Source organism: Gossypium hirsutum, chromosome A13, assembly GCF_007990345.1.
Source record: "Gossypium hirsutum isolate 1008001.06 chromosome A13, Gossypium_hirsutum_v2.1, whole genome shotgun sequence".
In the NCBI taxonomy this organism is placed as follows: domain Eukaryota; kingdom Viridiplantae; phylum Streptophyta; class Magnoliopsida; order Malvales; family Malvaceae; genus Gossypium; species Gossypium hirsutum.
In genome coordinates, this window is record NC_053436.1 from 79,464,442 (window position 1) to 79,491,735 (window position 27,294).

Sequence of the window (27,294 nt, forward strand, 5' to 3'; positions counted from 1 at the left end):
ACCGCTTTGGCTGCATGTTCAAACGTTCTACAATGGTGTGAATCCCTCGACAAGACAAATGATTGAAGCAGCTGCTGGCGGAACCATTAACAATAAAACACCGAAAGATGCCTATGAATTCATAGAGGAGATGTCACTGAACAACTATCAGTGGCAAGTTATGAGGACAAAGCCAACAAAAACACCCTGCGTCTATAACATCGATTCAATCACCATGCTCTCTAATCAGGTAGAACTTCTTAATAAAAAGATTGATAGTTTTCTTGGTTCTACGCAGGTACATCCAGTAATGAGGTGTGACTTAAGCGGATGAGGTGTAGATACAAAATACCAATCCTTCAATCCTACAACTGAAGAGGAACAAGTCAACTAAATGGGTAATAATAACTTTAGATCTCAAAATAACCCATACAATAATACTTATAATGCAGGTTGGAGGAACCACCCAATTTTTCCTGGGGAGGTCAAGGAAATCAAAAGCCACAAAATCCTCAAGGTTTTCAACAGCCACCTTATCAACAAGAGAAAAAACCAAACCTTGAAGAGATGCTTTCCAAATTCATCTCGGTGTCAGAAACCGATTTCCAAAATACCGAGACAACACTTAAGAATCAACAAGCATCGATCCAAGGAGTTGAAACTCAGATAGGCCAGCTGTCCAAACTAATCTCCAAACGACCACAAGGTAGCCTACCAAGTAATACTGAACCTAATCCGAGGGAACACCTCAATGCAATTAGTGCCCAAGATAAGGAAGGATTCATTACACCTGAGCCAGAAATACAGCAAGACAATGCGATGAACAAAGGACGAGAAGAGGTAAACAATAATGATCCCAAACAGGTAAGTACGAATCATGAACCTCGTGTGCCATATCCTAAAGCGATAACGAAATACAGAACAGAAGAACAATTCGGTAAGTTTGTCAAACTCTTAAAGAAATTACATACCTTTATTGAAGTTCTTTCGCAGATGCCCAACTCAGCAAAATTCTTAAAGGAACTTTTGAGAAATAAAAGGAAATTAGACGCTACATTGCATGTGGAACTCAATGCTGTCTGCTCAGCTATTCTAAAGAATGAGCTACCTAACAAATTAAAAGATCCAGGGAGTTTTACAATTCCTTGCTTAATTGGTAGTCAATCTGTGAATAATGCTTTAGCTGATCTGGGGGCAAGTATAAATGTTATGCCATATAAAATGTTCAAATGAATAGGTCTCAGTGAACCCAAATAGACTAGGATGAGCATACAATTGGCTGACAAAACAGTTAGATTTCCTAAGAGTATTATTGAAGACGTTCTCGTTAAAATTGATACATTCATTTACCCCGTAGACTTTGTTGTCTTAGATATGGATGAGGATAATGAGGTACCTCTAATTTTAGGACGACCATTTTTAGCAACTGCCAGAACCATTATCAATGTAGGCACTGGAGAGCTAACACTTCATACAGGTGATGACGCAATAACACTCCAAGCACGCGACTCAGTCAAAACCTCTAAGACTCAAGATACTGCTATAAAAATTGTCGATGATAAAACTAATATTCAATCATCCTTGCAGGAACTTCCTCGAACAAAGACAACAGAGACAGTGTGCTACTATCATGAAGAGAACAAAGATGTCCATGAAGAATGAAGACTACGGATAGAAGAGCTAGATGAATGGCGAGAACACAAACCGAGAACATATGATAAATCGAAACTACGCAGAAACAAGCCCGATACCTCTCCTAATCAACTTAAGGTTGGCGATACAGTCTTACTAGATGTCGTTGATCCTCACATTGTCACTACCACACCAAATGAGGAAATCCCTCTTACGATACTTAGCATTTTTCCATTCGGTACAGTGGAGGTGAGTCATCCCAAGTTCGGCACTTTTAAGGTAAACAACACCCGTTTAAAACCTTATTTTAAAATTGACAGCAGGAACGAGGAGTATGAACTCATCAAACCACATGATAAATCAACAGAGAGGTAAGTCGAGCTTAGATTATAAAAAAGCGCTTCTCGGGAGGCAACCCAAGCACTAACATATTTTGATTTCTTTATTTTTATTTTCTCACACATCAAATCAATTAACTTAATCTTTGAATTGTAAAGTTTTTCAGCACACACGGCCAGGCACACGGGCGTGCCTAAAGCCGTGGCCAAACAGGGGAAGAGACACGGCCGTGCGATATGACCATGTTGAAGCAGGACATGATTTCCCCAAAACACGAGGTGCGATAAATCTCCATGGCCATGCGACATGGACGTGGGTGAACTTGATAGGAACACACGGGTGTGGGAATGAAAACCCACGGGCGTGCCAGGGACAAGGCTCTATTCTATTTCTTCGACACGGGCATGCGACACGCCCGTGCCATTCAGCCGTGTACAACAATACACAAGTGTGCTACCATAACACACGGGCGTGAGAGAAGCAAACAAAGCTAGGCATGACTGTGTGACATGGCCGTGTGCCACACACACCCAAGACACACGGGCGTAGGACAGTAGCCGGGCACGACCTAAATTGAAAAATTTTAAAAACACAGGCTCACACTCAGAGCACACGGGCGTGGCCCTAGGCTGTGTGACCCTTCCCTATATAAACAAACCACTGTTCATCTTCTTCCCCCTTTCAAAACCCTAGCCGAAAACTTCTCCTTCCCACTCTCTAATCCTTATTTCGGCCACCATTCCCACGATTCTCACTTCCCCAACCCTCAAACCACCCTAAAATCCATTCCCCTTGCATTAATCCCCACTTTCCCCTCTCTATACCCTCTATTTTTCCCACCACACGGCTTCCTCTCTGCGGCACACGCCTGTACTCGACATCAACACGCCCGTGCGCCGCCATACAACAGCCTTTGGTTTATTTTCTCAACTTTATTTTTCCAATTTGTATCGCTACATTAGTATTCTACATGCTTTACATAGATATTATACTATTTTGCTTTAGACAAGTTAGGATTTTACTTTAAATTTTTCTATATTTGAATTATTTAGGCCACTAAATAGCATATACTAGTTTCGGCCTCTTGCTTAACTACTGATGTATCGTGGATTCTATCATAGCTCATATATTTTTAGGTACATTATGTCGTCATCAAGAGGAAAGAAGGACACAGTCCCATCCTCAAAGAGACGTAGGGGACGGGGTTCTTCCTCGGTGCATGCTACAGTCGAAGTTCGGCACCCGTTCCTTGACTTTTCGCAAGTTTCGCAAGAGGAGCTATTTCAAATACTACGCGCACGACCCATTACCACAGGTCGCTGCATCGACTGGGCTGCTGAAGAGCAAGTCTAACTCGTTGACGCTATCCGCGCCCTCCTATCCACAGATCCATGGGAACGGTTCTTCACTATTACCGAGCCCACTTATTTAGAGCTAACTTTAGAATTATGCTCTACTTTTCATTTACAGGTGGTGATGACGAACAATGACGACCCAGGCACCATTCACTTTCAATTAGGAGATCTAATTCGTGCATGAGTGTCTCAGAGTTTGGAGTTGCTCTAGGACTTTACACCGATGAGTTTATGGAGGAGGAGGACATGAATGCACTACCACGCAATATCCACATCTTCCCCTATTTGTGCTGGATGGCTTCGGCACCACTCTTCCAACTACGACCCCAGCCGCTTGAAGGCCTCAGCTCTCCCCTCTTCCCTACGCTGTCTCCATGCCATATTGGCACACACCTTAACCGGAAGGAGAGAGAGCACCGGCGTCGTCAACACCCACGACGCCTACTATTTATGGTGCATGGCGAATGCACACATGACTGACTTGGCCTACTTCATTGCTTTCACCATTCGCCATCAGACCGAGTAGCATAGGAAGGGAGTGATCTCCGTTGACCGTTATGTGACGTGCCTTGCCAGACACTTCGACCTTCTCAACATCGCGGCCCAGTCATTAGCGCTTACCCTGATAGGTCAGATGTCTCCACAGGGCATCACGACTATGTTACACATGAGGATGATCGAGCATCGACGTGGGACTGATCCTCCTCAATATCGTCTCTCGCATGCCATTGACGAGGAGGATCTTGAGGACATCCCTGATGATGTTCCCCCACAGCATGATGAGCCTTCTACCGCGCCACTTAGAGAACGACCAGTTCATGCGGCTGCTTCATTGGCACACCTTTCCGACTGACTCGCCCATTTCGAGCAATATTGCACTACACAGTTCGAGATGATCCACGAGCGAGATCAGCGACGGGACCGACAGATGGATGACATGCAGGCCATGATGCAGTAGCTGTGCCAACACTTCCACGTCGCCACTCCAGCACCACCATCTAAGGGCCCCACCGACGAGGATAATTGAAACCTCATATTTTTTTATTTAGTTTTATTTTTATTTTATTTTTATTTTCTTTTGATTTTTATTTTCATTTCAATTTTATTATTTTATTTTGAAAGACATATCTATATTAGTAAATTTTACTTTTTCCATTTTCTGGTATTTCTAACAAGTAATTCCACTATGCTTTCTTCCACACCAACTCTTAATCAACTCTTTATGATTCTACAGACTTCCAAGCAAAGCTGCTATGAATATTTTATGGAATGAGGAAACAAAAGGGAAACAATACCTCACGAGTGCCATGTTCAACGACCCAATTTCTTCATCTAGCCAAGAATAATGGCAGCCACCACTTTCCCCGAACACTCTATCCTCAGAATCAAGCTCCACATCCATATAACAGGGAGTTTCACCTCCTTTCCTCTTATGATTTTCTTTATTTTGAATAATATATCTTTGTACATTGAGGGCAATGTACATCTTAAGTGTGGAGGGTGAACATGAAACCTAACTTTTTGCATTATTCTCAAATCCTTAAATTTGGTCTTGTGCTTAAGTGATTTCTCATAATATTGATAGAATGAATTCTGATTGATCTACAATTATTGTTGATATGTTGTGAATTAGACCAATGGAATTATGCATGATTATTTGATTATAGGACCTTAAAGAATCGAGCATGAAAAGTTGATATTTTGAGAACTAAAATTTTTTAGATTATTTTCCTAAATTGAGGTATTATCTTGAAATCTTAAGTATACAGGAATGACATCAAAAACCCAAATTTTTGGTGAGATTTTTGAGCCTTTTGAGCATATAGCTTTCTTTCTTTCTTACTTCTTTTGTGGTTTGAGTGTGTCAATATTGAACTATTATTCTAGAACTTTCTTCGATTATACATATCGATATCACACGTATGATTTGATATACTGAGATGATAAAGGCACTTAGGATTTAACCCATTGACTCTATAAAAAAACTTTCCACATAATTAAACCCTTAGTGAAACCCTTTGAGCCTACTAACCCTTTTTCATTGATTAACCCTCATCATTAACCCATTAACCTATTATTATTGAAATCTTCCTACTGAATTTGAACCTTTTTATCGAGATTGAATTTAATATTGTTACCTCGCTATGTTCACCATTTTTTGTTACTGAATCATGAAGTATAATTTCTATATTGTATCGACTTGATTTGTTCTTAAAAAAAAACTCATTATTATTATTGTAATTCTCAGCAAGCTAAAGTTATCATGAACTCATGTAAAATAGTTCTAGATATTTTTTTGTGGTTCAGTAATTAAGTTTTTAATAGTGGGGTAATATATTGAAATTATCTCGATTCTAACCCTTTTCTCTTTAGCTTGTATCCATACCTGTAACCTAAACCCCATTACAACCATGCAAAGACCTTTTGATTAGTATATCGTATCATTTACAAGTGGTGGAGATTTGATTTTCATGCAAGCCTATGTAATAACTTTTCATGTTAGAAAATCGAGTGCTTAATCTTGAACCTTAAACACTTTGAATGATTTGAGTGAATCTTTAGTGAGGATGTCATCTCTTGTATATTTTGGACTAAAGTTAATTACTTGAAGGAAGGAGATTACCTATAATTTTGTTGTCAAAGTATTCGATTTAGATTGTTTGAGGCTTTTAATGCCCCTATAGTTGAATTCTCACTGTATGATTTTCTGTGGAATAACTTGTAACATTATCAGTAATGATTATATGATTGAGAGGAATGAATTCTAGCAGTAAATGAGAATTTTGCTTGAGGACAAGCAAATGTTTAAGTGTGGGGGTATTTGAAAAACATTAAATTACACATATCTATACCCCAAATACTTAGCATATTTATGGATATTTATTACTAGATTTGTGGATTTTGGTGCTCTTAACATGGTTATTTCATGTTTTGCACTCAGGAGACCACCAAGAGTCAAAAGGAGCCAAAAAAAAGCTAAAAAGGGACAAAACGGACCAAATCGAGAAGATGACACGGCCTAAGCCTTGCCACACGGGTATTTCACACGCCCGTGACCTTCAGGGGTGTCGACTAAGGTTTTCACGATTCACACGGCCTGGCCATTGAGCACACACGACCGTGTGGAATTCAACGGATCGAACACGGCCTGGTAATCACATCACACGGGCGTGTCCCTTTTTTAAAGAGTTGTATTTTACACGGAAAAAGGTACTTAGGAAGGAAGAAAGCCAATCCAAAGCCTATATAAACACCCTAAGTGTGACCTAGAAGGGCGGCTCTTTCTAGAACTTTTCTGGAATACAGTACCAGACGATCCATCTCAAAAGCCGGAGCTACTCCAAGACTGAAGATCTCTCTCAGAATTCCTTTAGGGGTTTTAGAGTTTTCTTTATGTTTTTTTATTTTCATACTTTTTAGATGTACTCTTATTTTATTATGAACTAACCCCTTAGATACCTAAGGGGGATAAAACCTATGATGGATCTTGTTATTATTATCTGAACTGTATGATAAATACTTGATTTGTTCTTAATTATGTGTTCTTAATTCTTGAGTTAATATTCCAGGTATTAATTCATGATTTGATGTGCTTTTACAGAGGAGGAATAGACCCTACCTAAGAGTAGATTTGGCATAATTAAGCGGAGTTGATCGAATGCCTAGAAATAGGGTTACGAGATTTTTCTAGATTAGGGTGAAACCTAATAAGGGGATCCATAGATCTAGTTAATGTAACCCTAGAGTGTTAATTAGAGAAAATTCTCGGTTATTCAATATAGGGATTAGATGTTATTAGTCTTGAATAGGGATAATAACTTAACTTAGGGATCTCTACGGAACAAGTCAAGTGAATAAATCGTCCGGTTCAGAGTCAGATAACAAGTGAAATCTAAGTGGATTCCTCCTTGGGTGTCGTCTTTATCAATTGCTTTTCTTCAAGTCCTTTTCCAAATTTTCACTTTGCTTTAACTAAATCAGTTAATTAGTTTAAAGAATTAGTTTAATAAACAAACCCTTTTATTCTTAGGCTAGATAATAAAAAAGATAGTTATTACTAGTACTTTTGGTTCCCTTGGGTACGATATTCCGGTCTTGCCATTACTATACTATTGTCTGATAGGTGTGATTGCCTTTTCATAATGATAATAGTTAGTCTAGGTTTGATCTTCATTATAAATATTTATTACTTGTTACAAATCACGCGATCAATTACACACCTTAAACAAAGATGCGCGAGTAGCTCGCGAGCCAAAAGCCTACATTCAATCAAAATACTCCATTAACCAATGAAAATAAGATTAACATCACCTTCATAAATATATCGTAAAAATTTCCACTAATACTTGCCTTGTCAGACTAATGAAGTTTCTACCCTTAAACTGATACACGCAACGGATTACGAACTGCTTTAGAGAAATACCTACGTTCCTGACGAACTTATTAACCTTAATCATATTGCTCGCACACATGATTTGAGCCAAATGTAAATCACTAACTGGCAACTCAGAGTCCAAAATAGGAGAAAGGAACAATCGGCCTACACCCCCACTAGTGCCGAAAGTACACAAAATGATGGTGACACAGTGAAACAATAGCAGCCCTAACAGTAATCGGCAGAAAAAGAAGTTGTTAGATGAAGTACAATTACAACAGAGAGAGGGAGATAAAGGAAAAATATCGTTTATTCAAACCGAGTGTCAGACTTACCAAAATGCAAGACCGAAGAATAACTATAACTACAGAAACGACAAATAGCAATGAAGGGAAATGTCAGCACAGAGAGGATAAGAATAGCAGTAATATTAGGCCAAGCCTTAAAAAAAAGAGGAGAAATAGTTGAGAGTGAGCAGAGAAAGAACGAGAAGAGTAGTGAAAAAGATGCAATTAGTCAATGAGAAACCGATTGGAAAAGGAGAAAGAGGAGAAAGAGAATCGGTCAACAGAATGAATGGATTAGAGAGGGAGAAAGAAAAGTATTCAGCCAAAAAATGTATCGAGGGGGAAATCGTTTGTCAAAAAGTAGAGGAAGCAGAACAAAATTGAAATAGTCTAAAATGAAAATACCCCAATGATCCCCTAGCAGTATTCGGTTAGCGCTCGTCAAAATAAACAAAAGTGAGGAGAAAATAAACGACTAGAGTGTATAGCAAATGAATCTAAAGCTCTCTCCAAAGTCGAGTTATCCCTCAAACTAAAATCACTGGGTGCCTACAACCCAAATTCAACACCAACACCTCCTCCACTTCAAATCCTCTTGATTTGTTCCTAAAATCTCTCCTCATATCTCTCCTCAACTCCCTCCTATAATCCCTCCTTGACCAATTCAAACTCCACTCCCTCAATAGTGTTTCGGTCAAACACAACCTCCTCCTATGGCCATCAGTAAAAATAATCTCCATTTACGCAAGCATGGATTCGAACCTTAGACCACAAGTACACTCTACACGCCACTATCCACTAGACCAGCAGGCCCATTCTGTCATGTTTTAACAATTTTTACTTATAACCCTACTGATCAAATATACGGGTTTTATCCTTAAAAAGAAAGGTTTTTGCATAAGCCAAGGCTTGAACCCAAGACCTCTCAGACACTTCCCAGAACACTCATAATACTTAACCACTGAAGTAGATACACAGTTGTGTCACTTTCTTGCACAACTAACCATTTATGTACATCCTCCAAACTGCTCCCATTCTCAAGGACCTAATACTTCTAGGCCCAAATTCGGGGCATTATAGAGGGCGCCAACTTCATGAACTCTGGATACACGTCTTCTTAAAGCTGTTCGATTCGTTGGCCGTTGATAGTTATTACTCTCAGTCCTCTCAATGATCTCATAAGCCTCATGATAAGACTTAGACAAAATTGTACCATTCGTAGAAGCATCTACCATCAAGCTTGTACGTGCATTGAGACTATTATAGAATGTTTCCAACTGGATACAATAAGGAATCTCATGATGAGAACACTTACGAAGTAACTCCTTGAATCACTCCCAAGCCTCATAAAAAGACTCGTTATCCAATTGTTGGAAAGTTGTGATCTTGTTCCTCAACATAGCGTTTTTGCTAAGCGGGAAATACTTAAACAAAAATCTCTCTGCTAATTCTTGCCATGTAGATATGGAACTTGGTGGCAATGAATCGAGCCATGCTCGTGTTTGATCTTGCAACAAGTACGAAAATAACTTCAACCTCAGTGCATCTTCAGTCACACAGGCTATCTTGAATGAATCACTCACCTCCATAAACAATCGAAGGTGGAGATGTGGATCTTTCGTTGTAACTCCCCCAAAAGCCTTAATATTTATTTTTATATGTTTGTGACAAAAATATCTGTCTGTTTCAATTGTTAAGTATTCTAGGAGTGTTTGAGAAGTCTTGGGTTCAATCCTTAGCTTGGGAAAACTTTTTGTTTTTAATGGAATAACCCTTATCTCTGGTCAATAGGCTTATAAATAAATATAGGTAAAACATGACAGAATGTGCCTACTAGTTTGGTGGTTCAAAGGAGTGTTAATGAGCAAGAGGTTTGAAGTTCGAGTACTAGAGCAAGCAAGGAATTTATTTTTACTGTTGGCCATAGGAGAGTTGTAGTTTGACTGAAACTTGAGTGTTTGAGGATTGTGGGGAGTTGTGGCCGAATTTTAAGAGGTTGTTGGAGGGAATTTTGGTTATTAAGGGATATGGATAAGTCAGGATTTGGAGGAGTGATTTTAGGAGTGATTTTGGGGAGAATGGATGGGAGTGTTTAGGTAGAACCGAAATTGGTAGGAGGATTGCGGCTAACCTTTGGTTGTTTTTCAAATTTTTACTGATAGTTTAGTTTTTTCTCTCTTCTTGTTTCTATTGCTTTTGTGGTAGGTCAAGTTTTCTCAACCTGTAGCTATTGTTGAAATTGGTGAGCTGAGTGTTCTTCTTCTTCTTCTTCTTAGCCTTCTTTCTCAAGCCAAAAGGTTATTGTTTCCTTTCCCAAAACACGATTGCTTCTAGTCTCTCTTCCCCTCTCTATCTTTGTGTGCCATTGTGATTTTTATTTGGTTCTTTCCCACTGTGCTGTCGAATTTTTGGGTTCTTAGTTCTTTTTCCCCACATTCATTCTCCTCTTTCTTATATTTTTCTTTTGACTCAATGCTGAGTTTTGCGACTCGAGGTAAGTTAATTTGGGGTAATCTATAGCTTTATTTTGATCAAGTTTTAAGGGAAGGTTGGTTTTGATATTTCTTTCCAATTGACTCATCTCATTTGCGCGATTCTGTGCTTTCGGTAAATTTGATACTTATTGTGGTTCAAACTGTTCTTGTGAGTAACTGTTAATAGGAGTTTCGGCTTAATGCAGGTAACAACCGAGAAGCTAGTGGTTATTTTTTCTACGGTGTGAAGGCATGAAGCCTCGGTTGCTCAATGAAGGTTAGTTGTTGTCAACTAAGGGGATAAGTGTTTGGCTAGAGTTCTTTTTAATTTGATTGGTAGGCGATTAACCGAATGTTGTGGTTGACTGTAAGTTTGGAGTGCTCGTGGGCTACTTGCGTACTTTCGCAAACAAGGTGTGTGTAAACACTACCCTTAATCGTAAATCGACAAAAAATCAAAAAGTGCAAATAGTCGAAACAACACGTACGTGCAGCTACCGTATGGTAGCCCGTGGGACTAAACATGGGCATATGATCGACGAGGTCGACCATGTGTGAATTCATGGGCTGGGCTGTATTGGGCTGAATTGTGCCTTGTAGGCCCACAACGGCCTGTAATTTGGGCCGTAGGCCCATTTCACTGTTTAACTACTAAGGTTGCACAGGTTGCCCGAGACGACTGTGGACCTACTGTTGGGTCGGTAAGCTTACCTAGACCCCTAATTGGCTGAATGACTATTATGCCCCTATGTGATGTATACATATATATATGTTCATGTATGACTATATTTTAGCATGCTATTTTTAATTGTATTGAGTAGATGTATAATATTATGATATGACATAACATGCTGCATGGTACATTGTATGGGGATGGGTTTTAATATAATTTGGAGGAAGTGTACTATACTGGCAGCTCTGTTGCAAATACTGTTTAGTGCTGCAACCGGTATTACTTAGAGTGTAGGGATTGGTGGGTTGATTATATCCCCACTTGTAGTGTAGGGTTGGACGGAGATGGAGTGTAGAGGTTGGTTGGATAGGATTTTCCTGATTGCATATCTGTACCATTACTGTCATTGAGATGGGCTTAGGCCGAAACTAATATTGATATTGTAATGGGTTAAGGCCCTAACTAAAACTGAACCTTTACTGAAATGAGCTTTGGCCCAAATTGTAATTGCTTTCTGTCTGGTTGTTTTGTATGGGATTACAAACTGAGTTTTCATAAACTCACCCCTATGTGTTATCTGTATAGGTAATCCCCAGACATAGACGGATCGGTGCTGCGAGGGACTCAAAGGTGACCACACAACTGCATAAATTTTCATATTTAGTTTTGATTATAAGTAATTTTATTTGGGATATTTTTACTGTAATAAGGCCTTTGTGGATTTTTACTTTAATTTGGGATTTTTATTTGTTTTGGTTAATAACTGCTAGCAGTAGGAAAAAGACACGGGTTTTCAAAAAGATAAATATGTTATCAAAGATACCACGAATACGCAACCCATTTTAAGAGCTTCCGCAAAAAGTGACATTTTAAAAATTTATAACGTTTTAAAGTGAATAACTTTTTGACAATGACTCACATTTTGAAAATGAACGACACGTCTTAGAATCATCATTAAGATCACACAAAGAGGCTAAATAGAAAAAGGGTTTTCATTGATGTCACACTTTACAAAAAACACTTCAATATGACATCGCCAAATTCGACCATAACGTCTAGGCCAGGTTTAGGGTGTTACATTTAGAGGTATCAGAGCTGGATTGTAAAACTCGATTGTGGATTTGGGTTTCTTTTAAAACTTGGAATTTTTGAAATAACTGTTTCAAATGATTTGGAGTATTTTGAAATGTTTTACTGAATGTGTGGTACACCGAGTCTCCTACGTCGATTCTGTAAGTTTTCTAAAACTATTGTTTGTTTAAACTGAAATACTGAGACTACTTTAGGTAATTGACTGTACTGAAACACTCTAGTTAGGGTAAACTAAAAACTGTAGTAAGATTGCGATCTACGAAAACAAACCCTGAATTATTGATATTATTTTCCATAAAATATCTATTAATAAACACTGGAACTGTAAACCGATGCATAAAACTATTAATACAGATAAAACATAACTCGATAATGAGCACCAGAGGTACTCACGGATGGGGTACAAGAGGCCGTAGAGGTGCTCGAGTTGGGTCCTCGTCGTTTGGATACATACTTAATTTGGAAACTAGTGAGACATCAGCTTCACCTGTGTCTGAGACTGGGTCTCATGATCGAGTGACTGGGGATGACGCATTTTCCTAAGCCATGTTAAGAATTCTGGAGAGGGTCGCGAAGACCAATACTGGTGCTGTGGGCCGAGGGTCGGTTACGGAACGACTCCGGTCTAATAGAGCTGAGATATTCAGGGGTGTCACCGGGGTCACCCCTAATGTGGCTGAGTATTAGATTAAGGCCACAGAGAGGATCATGGATGATTTGGATTGCACTCTGGAGTAGAAACTAAAGGGTGCAGTATCACTGTTCAGAGATGAGGCTTACTAGTGGTGGCTTACAGTTAAAGAGGGCACTCAACCCGATCGACTGTTCTGGGAGTTTTTCAAGACTACTTTTCTGGGAAAGTATGTTAGTGCTAGTTATGTGGATACTCGAAGGAGAGAGTTTCTGAATTTGACTTAGGAGGATAGATCAGTGGCTGAATATGAGGCTGAATTTTTGAGACTAAGCCGCTATGCATGAGGGACGGTGGTGACTGAGTATGAGCAATGTGTTCATTTCAAGGATGGCCTCATGGATAGTTTACAGGTTCTGATTGCTCCATAGAGGGAGTGAGATTTTGTGGCATTGGTTGATAAGGCAAAGATCGCCGAGGAAGTGAAGCATGTTGAGTGCTAGAACAGTGAAAAAGAGAGAGGTAGGAACAAAAGGGATTTGGAGCCCTCGAGTTCCTTTCTGAGGCCTAAGAAAAATGCTAGAGTTGATGGGCCGGTCAGAGTTGGGGCCCCTGTTGCTGCTATTGGACTGCAGTCCTGAGCTGATTGTGGGAGACACCATCAGGACGGGTGCTAGAAAAGGACTGGGGCATGTTTGAGGTGTGGATCATTGGAGCACCGTATCAGAGAGTGTCCACGGAAGCCCGATCAGATGCAAGCTATAGAGCCGTCGAGGGGTGTTCAGCAGCCACCTAGAAACGGTGGTGAGGCCAGAGGTGGTAATGCTTTGGGTTGTGGTCAGAGTGCATCGGGCGGAGGTGTTGGGTATACTGAGGCAAGGTAACCAGCTCTAGTTTACGCTGCATGTTGCCGAGAGGATGGAGATGCTCCAGATGTTATCATGGGTACGTTCTTTATCTATGATGTACCTTATACTGCACTAATAGATATAGGATCTACTTACTCCTATATAGCTTGTACTGTGTCTGAGACTCTGGGTATCTTGGTTAAGAGCATTACAAGTGACGTTACTGTACTGAGTCTTTTGGGGCAGTCAGTGAGGGTAAATAAATTGTTTAGAGATGTTCCTTTGGAGGTTCAAGGGGTTATCTTTTTGGCGGATTTGATGGAACTTTCTTTTGGAGAATTTGATTTAATATTGGGAATTGACTGGCTAGTTAAACATCAAATGAGCTTGGATTGTGCTATTAAATGGATGGTACTGAGAACTGTGGAGGACGACGAGGTAGTTGTAATTTGGGAACATTGGAACTACTTGTCGAATGTGATTTCTACATTAAGGGCCGAAAAGTTGGTTCGTAAGGGATGTGAGGCGTATCTAGCTTACATCAGTGTTCTAGATTCTGGGGTTTCTTCTATTAAAAATACCAGAACGGTTAAAGATTTTTCGGGCTTCTTTCCTGAAGAGCTACCTAGGTTACCTCTAAACCGTGAAGTTGAGTTTGGGATTTAGCTTCTACCTGGTATTGCTCCGGTGTACATCACCCCTTATAGAGTGGCACTGAAGGAGCTTGTGGAGCTTAAAGCTCAGATTCAAGAATTATTAGATCGTGGGTTCATCTGCCCTAGTGTGTCTCCGTGGGGAGCACCAATTTTGTTTGTGAAAAAGAAGGATGGATCTATGCGTATGTGCATTGATTACCAAAAATTGAATAAATTGACCATTAAGAATAAGTACCCCCTACCAAGAATAGATGTTCTGTTTGACCAGTTTTGAGGAGCTTTGACTTTCTCTAAGATTGATATCCGATCTAGGTACCATCGATTGAGGGTCAAAGAGACTGATGTATACAAGATAGCGTTTTGGACTCGTTATGGTCATTACGAGTTCTTAGTGATGCCGTTTGGACTGACGAATGTACCAACGACTTTTATGGATCGGATGAACTGAGTGTTCCAACCCTACTTGGACCGATACGTAGTGGTTTTGACGACATTCTGGTGTATTCGAGGACTGAGGATGAACAGGATGAACATCTCTGAATGGTTCTATAGATTTGAGGGAGAAACAACTGTACGCCAAGTTCAGTAAATGTGAGTTCTGGTTATGAGAGGTTACATTTCTGGGCTATGTGGTATCAACTAAAGGGATTAGGGTTGATCCTCGAAAGATTGAGGTAGTTTTGGATTGGAAGCCGCCTAAGACTGTATTTGAGATCCGCAGTTTTCTAGGACTGGCAGGGTATTATCGGCGATTTGTAAAGAGGTTTTCATTGATTGTAGCACATTTGACTAAGCTATTACGTAAGGGTGTGCAGTTTAGCTGGACTGATGCACAGCAGAAGAGCTTCAAGAAGCTTAAAAATTTTCTGACTGAGGCCCTTGTCTTGATACAGCTTGAGTCAGAGACAGAGTTTACTGTCTATAGCGATGCGTCACTTATTGGTTTGGGATGTGTGTTGATGCAAGAGGGTAAGGTAGTAGTATATGCATCTCGACAGTTAAAGATTCATGAAGCAAATTATCCGATGCATGACTTGGAATTGGCTGCGGTGGTATTCATACTGAAAATTTAGAGGCATTATCTGTACGGTGAGAAGTGTATCATCTACATTGATTACAAGAGCCTTAAATATCTCCTCACTCAGAAGGAGCTAAATCTTAGGTAGCGTAGATGGATTGAGCTTCTTAAAGTCTATGACTGTACGATTGAATACCATCTTGGGAAGGCCAATATGGTGGCGGATGCACTGAGCCGTAGGACTATGATTGATCTGAGGGCGATGTTTGCTTGTCTCAGTTTATTTGATTATGGTAGTTTTTTGGCCGAGCTTCAGGTTAAACCGATGTGGATGGATCAGATTAACGGTAAGAAGATGAAAGATGAGTCATTAGGTCTTTGTTTCCGTCAGATTGAGAGTGGGGATACTGTGGATTTTGGACTGAATAGCGAAGGGGTGTTATGTTTCTGTGGGAGAATCTGTGTACTGAAGGATACTAACTTGAGGCAATCTATACTGCGTGAAGCACATAGTAGCCCTTATGATATGCATCTTGGTGAAAATAAGATGTACTGAGACCTTCGTAAGTTATATTGGTGTCCGGTTCTTAAGCATGAAGTTACTGATTTCGTGGGTAAATGTCTGACTTGCCAGCAAGTTAATGCTAAACATCAGTTACCTTCATAGTTGATTCAGCCAGTTAAAATTCCATTTTGTAAGTGGGAGAGAGTGACTATGGACTTCGTAAGTGGTTTGCCCCTAACTCCTACTAAAAAGAATTCAATATGGGTTATCGTGGATCAGTTGACCAAGTCCACCCATTTCATACCAGTTCTTACTGATTACTCTTTGCAAAAGCTGGCTAAACTGTATGTGTCTGAGATAGTGAGATTGCATGGGGTACCAGTTTCAATAATATTTGATAAGGACCCTCGTTTCACGTCTTAGTTCTGGAAGAAGTTACATAAAGCTTTGGGTAAGAAATTAGACTTCAGTCCTGCGTTCCATCCTCAGACAGACGGTCAGTGAGAGAGGGTGGTTCAGATACTAGAGGACATGTTAAGGAGTTGCGTGATTGATTTCTGAGGTAGTTGGGAGGATTACTTGCCATTAGCAGAGTTTGCTTATAACAATAGCTATCAGTCTAGCATACAGATGGCACCTTACGAGGCATTATATCGTCATAGGTGTCATACACCTTCATGTTGGACGGAGTTGGGCGAGCGGCATGTTCTGGGCCCTGAATTAGTTTCTGATATAAGGATAAAGTTAGACTGATTCGGGATAGATTGAAAGCAGCATCTAACAGACAGAAATCCTATGCGGATCTGAAGTGTAAAGAGATTGAGTATTCTGTGGGGGACTTCATTTTTCTCAAGGTCTCGCCATGGAAAAAAGTACTGAGGTTTGGACGTAATGGCAAGTTGAGCCGTAAGTTTATTAGGCCTTACCACATACTGAAACATGTGAGACCGATTGCCTATCAGTTAGAGTTACCTCCGGAGTTGGACCAGATTCACGATGTGTTCCATGTTTTTATGTTGAGATGGTACTGCTCTGATCCTGCGCATATTGCTTTGGTTGAGAAAATTGAGGTTAAACCAGATCTGACTTTTGAGGAGGAGCCGGTTTAGATAGTATATCATGATGTAAAGGTTTTAAGGAGGAAGTCTATCCCACTGGTTAAGGTTCTTTGGCGTAATCACAGTTCTGAGGAGGTTACATGGGAGCTTGAAGATGCGATGCGATAGTAGTATCCTCATTTGTTTTGACCAGGTAAAATTTCGAGGCTGAAATTTTCTTTATGGGGGGTAGAATTATAACGCCCCAAAAACCCTTAATATTTATTTTTGTATGTTTGTGACAAAAATATTGTCTGCTTCAGTGGTTAAGTTTTCTGAGAGTGTCTGAGAAGTCTTCGGTTCAAGCCTTAGCTTGGGAAAATTTTTTGTTTTTAATGGAATAACCCCTATCTTTAGTCAGTAGGCTTATAAATAAATGTGGGTAAAATATGACAGAATGGGAGTTCTAGTCTAGTGGTTAAAAGAAGTGTTAATGAGGAAGAGGTCTAGAGTTCGAGTGCTGGCGCAAGCAGGGAATTTATTTTTACTATTGGTCATGGAAGAGTTGTAGTTTGACTGAAACTTGAGTGTTTTAGGACTGTGGAGAGTTGTAGCCGAATTTTAATAGGTTGTTGGAGGAATTTTGGTTGTTAAGGGATGTGGATAAACGAGGATTTGGTTGAGCGATCTTAGGAGTGATTTTAGGAGTGATTTTGGGGAGAGTGGATGGGAATGTTTAGGTAGAACCGAAATTGGTAAGAGGAATTTTGACTAGCCTATGGTTTTTTTTTTCAAATTTTTGCTGATAGTTTAGTTTTTTTTCTCTCTTCTGGTTTCTATTACTTTTGCGGCCATTCGGGTTTTCTCAACCTCTAGCTATTGCTGAAATTGGTGAGTTGAGTGTTCTTCTTCTTCTTAGCCTTCTTTCTCAAGCCGAAAGGGAATTGTTTCCTTTCCCAAAACGCGGTTGCTTCTAGTCTCTCTTCCCCTCTTTATCTTTGTGTGCCATTGTGATTTTTATTTGGTTCTTCCCCAATGTGCTGCCAAATTTTTGGGTTCTTGGTTCTTTTTCCCCCCGTTCGTTCTCCTCTTTCTTATATTTTTCTTTCGGCTCAATAATGAGTTTGCGACTCGAGGCAAGTCAATTTCGGGTAATCTATAGCTTTATTTTGATCAAGTTTTAAGGGAAGGTTGGTTTTGATATTTCTTTCCAATTGACTCATCTCCTTTGCGCGATTCTGCGCTTTCGATAAATTTGATACTCGTTGTGGTTCAAACTGTTCTTGTGAGTAACTGTTAATAGGAGTTTCGGCTTAATGCAGGTAACAACCGAGAAGCTAGTGGTTTTTTTTTCTACAGTGTGAAGGCGTGAAACCTCGATTGCTCAATGAAGGTTAGTGGTTGTCGAATAAGGGGATAAGTGTTTGGCTAGAGTTCTTTTTAATTCGATTAGTAGGCAATTAACCGAATGTTGTGGTTGAATGTAGGTTTGGAGTGTTCGTGGTCTATTTGCGCACTTTTACAAACAAGGTGTGTGTAAACACTTCCTTTAATCGTAGATCAACAAAAAGTCGAAAAGTGCGAATAGTCGACACCACACACTCGTGCAACTACCCGTGTGGTAGCCCGTGGGACAAAACATGGGCGTATGATCGCTGAGGCCGACCATGTGAGAATTCATGGGCTGGGTTGTATTGGGTCGTGTCGGCCTCACGGGCATGTAGGCCCCACACGGACGTGTAGAAATTTTTGGGTCAGGATGTGTAATCCACACGGCCAAGGCCATTTTGGGCCGTGTGGGCCACACGAGCGTATAGGCCCATAGGGGCCCGTAATATGGGTCGTGGGCCCATTTTCCCTATTTGACTGCTAAGGTTGCACGGGCCGCCCGATATGATTGTGGACCTACTGTTGGGTCGATAAGCTTACCTAGACCCCTAATTGACTAAATGACTGTTATGCGCCTGTATGATGTATACATATATATGTTCATGTATGACTATATTTTGGCATGCTATTTTTAACTGTATTGAATACATGTATAATATTATGATATGACATGACAAATTGCATGATGCATTGCATAGGGATGGGTTTTAATATGATTGGAGGAAGTGTACTGTACTGGCAGCTCTGCTGCAAATACTGTTTAGTGCCGCAACTAGTACTACTTGGAGTGTAGGGATGGGTGGGTTGATTATATCCCCACATGGAGTGTAGGGTTGGACAGAGATGGAGTGTAGAGGCTAGTTGGGTAGGATTTTCCTGATTGCATATTTGTACCGTTACTGTTACTGGGATGGGCTTAGGCCCAAACTGATATTGATATTGTAATGGGCTAAAGCCCTAACTAAAACTGAACCTTTACTGAAATGGGCTTACGCCTAGATTGTATCTACTCTCTATCTGGTTGTTTTGCATGGGATTATACACTGAGTTTTCGTAAACTCACCCCTCTGTGTTATCTATACAAGTAACCCTAGACATAAGTAGATCAGTACTACGAGGGACTCAAAGGTGGCCACACAATCACATAACTTTTCATATTTAATTTTGATTATAAGTAATTTTATTTGGGGTATTTTTAATGTAATAAAGCCTTTATGGATTTTTACTTTAATTTGGGATTTTTATTTGTTTTGGTTAATAACTGCTAGCAGTAGGAAAAAGACGCGAGTTTTCTAAAAGATAAATATTTTATCAAAGATACCACGAATACACAACCCGTTTTAAGAGCTTTCGCAATAAGTGACATTTTAAAAATTTATAACGTTCTAAAGTGAATAACTTTTTGACAATGACTCGCATTTTGAAAATGAACGACACGTATTAGAATCGTCATTAAGATCACACAAAAATGCTAAATAGAAAAAGGGTTTTCATCGATGTCACACTTTACGAAAAACACTTCAATGTGACTGCCAGATTCGGCCATAACGTCTAGGCCTAATTTGGGGTGTTACATCCGTAGGCATACCACTAAATTGGCCTACTGGTTAGAGCATTTGAAACATCACTGGTTTCAATTCAAATTGGGTTTCCTTAATATTTGGCCTTCTAATTCCTGGATTTAACACACTGAAAAGTGGCATAGCATATTGTCTGATGCATTGATCCCTATCATCAGCATTGAGGATGGGATTTCATACATGATCGGCTTCATTACCTTGGTCTTGATTTCGATTTCCAAGGTCCATATTGACTTGTCTTTGAGTTATTCGTTCATGTCTTCTTTGTCTGAAAGTTCACTTAATTTCAGGGTCTACAGGGAGTAAATCGATAATTTGATCTATACTGATAAACACTTGAGAAGAAAATCACAAAGTTAAAAAGAATAAGTTAGTAATGTTAGAAATAAACCAAATCGAAAGTAAATAATTTCACAACAAAAAAATGACTATGGCAACAGTTAACAATCCCCAGCAACAGCGCCAAAAACTTGTAATGCGTAGGTTTGTGCAAGTGTACACAACGTTATTAAGTAATAAGTAAGTCTCGAGTTATCGTCTCCAAAGGGATTGTAGTTGTGCTAAGTCACTTAATTTGTAAAATTATATTAACAAATTGGTAAATAAAAACACATTATAGTTGAGAAGTGATGATTAAAATATATTAAACTAAATGCAATGATCCCTAATGCAAATTATCCTAAGTGTGCAAACTATATGAATGAAATAGATTTTATCAAAATTAAACACAATTTGCAACAATTATAACATAAATAAACAAGGACAATTACTTTAATTAAACTCAACTTGTTATCAACATGCTTAATAACATTCGGAAAAACATTCCATGGCAACTCAATCTTTCATGAGTTTGGAAACCACATTAGGTCCTTTCAGAATCCTTCACTTAGTAAATACACATTTTATTGATCTTTATTTACTAAAGGTTTCTTAGTATTAGTGTAAGGTAACAGGGACGTGTTAGGTTTGAAACAGTTTAATCACACAAATCTAAAAACTATGCAGATAACAGAGCTTGATTAAAGTTGTTATGCAATCTGCAATTTAATCGGGTTAGGATCTAAATTGAGCATGCACATTTCAATTATGTGTCCATTAGCTATCGTCTAGTTAGGATCGCTTAGCTAATTTAGGTGCATTTCAATCATGTATGAACGAAATACAAACTTGATTTTAATTGAAAACATGATCGATTGAGGCATAAACATTATAAGCATGAATCAAATAAATATTATTTAATCAAAATAATCATCCTAGCTTAAATAAAATTAAGCTAACGTTGTTGTAAACAAGAAAAAAGAACACATACCAAACATTTTCAGATTAAATTAAAGAAAGGAAAGATTAAACCTAGATCAAAGTGGTTGTCACCCAAGACTCTAACCGACGAGGCTCCTTTGCTGATGGCTCTCCAAGGTGGCTGATTAAGGGCTCTTTAAGAGGCTTAATAGCTGAAATATCTATGAAGAGATGATGCTAGGCTTGGGGAATGGAAAAGGCTAAGATAAATTGGAGAGAAGAGAGAATGATGAATGATGAGGAATGATGAATGAGGGAATGAAAGGGTTATATTTATAGGTGAAGGGAGGAGAATAGTTTCCTAAAAATAGGAGGTTTCATCTCTTCAAGCATCTTCAATGGGTGGCTGGCCATGAATTGAGGAAATTGAACTGATTTTTGCTCTATTTAAGTGCCACAACAACTCAGGACTGAGACTCGGTCAAGTGCAAATCTTCAGGCAAATCTCTAATTTCTTCAACATTACAAGGACCTTGTGCAATTAAACCAAAAAGTGGTTTATGTGGACAACCAAGTATAGTCGAAAATTGGGTTGACTTGGTCTCCAATTTAAGACGGTTCTGTAATCCAACAAAGCTGTCAGACCTGTCCAAAACAAATCAATAAATTAGAGGACCAAAGAATAAAATTTATCGAATTTAATTAATTAATTAAAACCCAAATTTTTAATGAAATATTTTAAAATGAATTATTAAATATAATTTTATATTTTATTATTTAATTTAATCATGATGGCCTACTTTATGTCTTAAAAATATAATATGTTCAAATTCATATAAAATAAGCCATTTTATGTATGAAAACTATATAATAAAGCATAAAATCACATTTTAATAATTTCTATGTCCTAATTTCATATTTTCACATATTTCATTAATTTATTAAACAATTATTTAGTTTTAACAATGAATTTAAATAAAAAGGTGATAAATTACATAGGAAAAATCCTATATATTTTTCAGTTTACAATCTATCGAAGGCTTACCAATTCTAACAGGTTCAGCACCTCGTGGAATCTTAGGATACAGTTGAGGAGTAGGTGGGGGAGGTCATTGTACAACAGGATTTGTTCTTAAGTACTCTGTAAATCATTCATTTATCAATTGAAAGAAGGCCTATTTTGCCTACTCACTTTGACCCTCAGATACGGGCGTTTCACTACCAGATGCAGACGCAACTTTTCAGACTGAAGCTAAATCATTTCTCCCAGCTTCCTCGGATTCAGCTCTAGCTTGGTTGGATGACATTACTATATAAAAAATACATTTAAAATGATCAGGAGACATCACACTATCACGAATTATATAATGGCATGTATAGCTAAACTCACATTTCCTACGTTAAATCCGAGAATCGACTAAACCATAGCTCTGATACCATTAAATGTAACACCCCTAACCCGTATCCGTCATCGAAACATGATTTCGGAGCATTACCGAAACTTTTAAAATATTTTACAAATAATTTATGTAATTTACTATTCATTAATCGAGATCATTTAAAACATCCCTTAATTGGACCCTTGAGGCCCAATACAAGCATTGGAATCGAGTTGGGACTTAATCGGGAACTCTAAGAATTTTTCGCAAAATTTACAAAAAAATTCTAAGTTACAGGGCTCACACGCCCATATGGTCCGAAGGACACGCCCGTGTGACCTTGGGACATGCCCGTGCTATAGGTCGTGTTTGACACCGTGTAACTCTCTGACTTGTGCACACAACCATGCCACATACCCGTATGCTAGGCCGTGTGGTTAATTAATTCAATTTGAAATTAGGCACATGTTTCACATGGCCAAGACACATGCCTGTGTTCTAAGCTGTGTAGAACACATGGCTGAGACACACGTCCGTGTCTCTACTCATGTGCTCAATTCTGAGCATTCTGTTTCTCAAAATTAAAGTGCAGTGGACACACGGCCTTACCACACGCCCATGTACCAAGTCGTGTGTAACACACGATCTAGACACACGTTCTTGCGTCTGCCCGTGTGGACAAAATAAAGCCATTTCAAGCTTCATTTCTCACCCAAAATCACACCAATGTCCTGCACTTAAACTCACAACCAAATACCAACCATTTCAAGCATTCAAATTAAGCGAACTCTGTCATTCTACAAGGCATATCATTACATGCATATGTGTTTATAAACTTACCTTGGTTTAACTTAGGCATTAACATCATTTGATCACATATACTTAACATAACACATGTGTATATATCATAATAACCTACTTAATCATACCAAAATAAACCATTACTAGCCATTCTAATGGCTAGGTTACAAAACATCATTTTCAAGCCACTGTTGGCCAAGTTGTCCTATACATGCCATTATACCAAAATGATTCTACTATAAATACCCACAATAGCTGGTAGATAGTGTGACGATGCTCCAATGATCTCCAACCTTCGCGAGCTTTCGAGCACTATAAAACAGGGGAAAATAAAGTGGAGTAAGCATTACATGCTTAGTAAGTTCGTATAACGGAAACTAAACTTACCAATCTCGTTTATTAAATCTAAGCATACAATATCATGTTTTCGATCCATTTGGCATAATTGCCTAAACACATGCATTTGATCAAACATGTTAGTCACAAAATCTTCATATACATCAGGTAAGGATAGACGAGCTCATCATGTAATATTCTTTCAAGACATTATCATTTCATCTCATAATACTCATACCATGTCAAGAGTTGTGTCCGTTGAATCATTGAAATCCCGATGGATGTTCAAGTGGTACACTCGAGGTGTACGATTCAATAACTAGTTAATTCTTTTTCAAGAGTACCCATTAGGGCACTTAATCAAGGAACACACTCTCAAGCCATATGATGTATAACAGGATTACCCATCCGGGCTAAATCCTTACTATAATGAGGTCAGTAGGATTACTCGTCCGAGCTAATTCCCGTCAGTAACAAATGTAGGACCTTATTCATTTTGGGAAAGCACATATGTTCATCGAAATTCAATATTCAATCAGGATATAACCCTTTTTCACCATTTTCAAGCATGTATTAATTTCTCATATTGTAACATCCAAGTAAATCACATAAATGATAATCACATTTCATACAATCACAACATTTAATTTAACATAATTACATTTCGATTAAGTTACACGAACTTACCTCAACACTTGTTCGTGTAAGTAATCTACTAATCTGAAACCTTTTCTTTTCCTCAATCTAACCTCTAATGTGAGTTGTCTGGATCTATATAAATAGCTTTAATCATCAATTTCTCATATTTTATACTCATTTGGACTCAATTTACGTCCTAGGAAAAATTACCATTTTGCTCTAACTTTTCCATAAATTTGAATTTCGTCTCTGGGCTCGGAAAATGAAACTTGTGCAATTTACTCCCTATTCCAAGCCTAACCAAAATCTCATTACAAAATTTACAGCACTGTATTCATAAAAATTTAGCATTTTTCTTCAATTTCACAACTTTACATTTTAGTCCCTAAATCATGTTTTCATCAATAATCACTTTGTAAAAGTTGTTTATCTATCAACAACCTTCCATTTTCTACCATAAATTTCTAATTTTCAGCATATTCATCCGTGAAGCAAATTTCATACCTTGATAACTGTTCAAATTAATCCCCCAAATAGATGGATTAAGCTATCCCGGTTTCAAAAATATCAAAATTACTAAAAATGGGACAAGGAAACTCACCCAATTAAGCTATGAAAGTTTCTTCTCTCTCTCCTAGGGTTTCCATGTATTTTAGGTTGAAGAAGATGAAAAAATAAGATGATATTTTCTTTTCATCTTTTAATTAATTAAATATTTTCAAATTCCAATTTAGTCATTGCCCTTTTTCTAAATTTCCATTGATGAATCACCAAAAGTCTACATACCTTTCTTTAATGGTCTAATTCCAATATAAGGACCTTTAGTTTTGAATTCCATATCTATTTAATCCTTATAGCTACTAGAATTCAACTTTCACATTTTATGGGATTTAGTCCTTCTCGTAATTAAACATTTAATCAATAAAATTTTCGTATCAAAATTTTCACACGACATGTTTATCATAATACGGACCATATAATAAAATAAAAATAAACTTTATTTTTGGATCGAATTTGTGGTCTCGAGACCACTGTTCCGATTTCACTAAAAAATGGGTTGTTACATGTAACACCCCTAACCCATATCTGTCACCAGAATAGGGTTACGAGGTATTACCGATCAAATCACAACATACAACATACATTTCTCGATACATAAAGCCATTATCACATAAACATCAATCAAACATAATCACATTGTCCCTTATAAGGCTCTACGAGACCTTAAAACATGCTTAAAAGAGGTTGGGACTAAACCGATAACATTTGAAAACTTTGGTAAACTTATAAAATTTTCATGCATACAAGGGTCACACGTCCGTGTGAACAGGCCATGTGCCTCACACGGCCACCAGACACACCCGTGTCATAGGCCACGTGGAAACAGGGCATACATATTGACTTGCATCACACGGTCGGAGACACACTCGTGTTCTATGACCGCGGCAAAACTAGAGGGTATACTGACTTAGGCCACACAGCCGGCCACATGCCTATGTTTCAGCCCGTGTGTCTAAGCTGTGTAACTCTCTAATTTGTTTAACTAAGTTACAGTAGGCACACGGTCGAGACACACACCCGTGTGCTTAACCGTGTGGGGCAAAATTAGGATTGGTTTAAGCCATGTTTCTCAACCACTTCAAGCATACCTAAATCACAACATTTCATACCATTTCAATACACTTATAGGCAACCAAAACATGCCAATTCATATACAAATTATTCCATTTCATCTTTAACCATTTCATTTCTCAAATCATAACCATAAACATACTAAGACAATATGTCATCACCAACAATTTCACCTATCTTACCTATGCATTTTTCTCATCATCTTATCAACTATTTCATGCCACAAAAATATACCAATTCATCATCCCTATATCATACCAAATCAACCATGATATATCATTGGTAATTAACCAAAACAATTAACCACTTAACCATCACAACAACCATACCAAACATGCCAAAACACAAGGCTATATATATACATCATATATCACTTATAAAACTTATGAATTAAGCCAACTTAAATGGCCAAATACACACCAACATTTACATCATATACAAGCCAAACTCACATTCAATGTTACCAAAACATTTCCACATAACTCAAGCCTATACATGCCATATAACCAAGTCACAAGTGTATAAATACCGAAATCAAACATCGGATAGTGTTATGCGATCTCCACCGACTTTCAACCCCAGCGAACGTCTGAATCATTATAAAACATAGAAAAATAACACAAAGTAAGCTATAAAGCTTAGTAACCTCATATGATATTAAACTTATCTATTGAGTAAGCACATATTAAGCATTTACATATACTATAAAATAAATTCATTTGATTTCACCTTTATACCATAAGTCCAATCACATAATTAACAAAGCTTCACAAGTTTATTTATTTCTATGCTCATACGGATCAAAAGCATTCTTATTAATTCGGTTACATTTACATATACAAAATCAACTAACTATATAACTTCATTCAAACCAACATTCCTCACATTTTCTTTAGCCAAGGTGAATCGTGTTAATTATCATCAAGTAACAATATTTCGCACGTTATATACCTTATGTATATATAATTAAAACAAACATAACTCATGCCTCATTTAACATCCAATTTAGACCTCCATATAGCCAAATGAACCCATTTTGGCATAAAACATATTTATACAAAAATCTTTCTCATTTCATATATATGATACAATACGAACACACCACTTCCATTCGACTCTTACATAATTTTTGTATGTATCTGTATTACTTATTTCGATCGTACCTTTATTCTTGTCTTGACTATGCCCATCAAACCATTCAGAATCGCTAAGGATACTTGGCAATCTCGTATAAGTCATACAATGCCATATCCCAGATATGGTCTTACATGTTATAGTATATCGATGCCAATAGCCCAGCTACAGTCTTACACGAATCTCATATCGACACCAATGTCCCAAACATGGTCTTACACAAATCTCATATCGATGCCAATGTCCCAGACATGGTCTTACACG

The 27,294-nt window shown here is 38.3% G+C and overlaps 1 non-coding gene across 1 annotated transcript; it reads left to right on the forward strand.

Moving 5' to 3' along the window:
- Positions 1–9,260: 9,260 nt before the first annotated feature.
- Positions 9,261–9,367, forward strand: LOC121213166 (small nucleolar RNA R71). Its single transcript, XR_005908536.1, has one exon. It is a non-coding gene; the product is annotated as a small nucleolar RNA R71 (small nucleolar RNA).
- Positions 9,368–27,294: the final 17,927 nt, after the last annotated feature.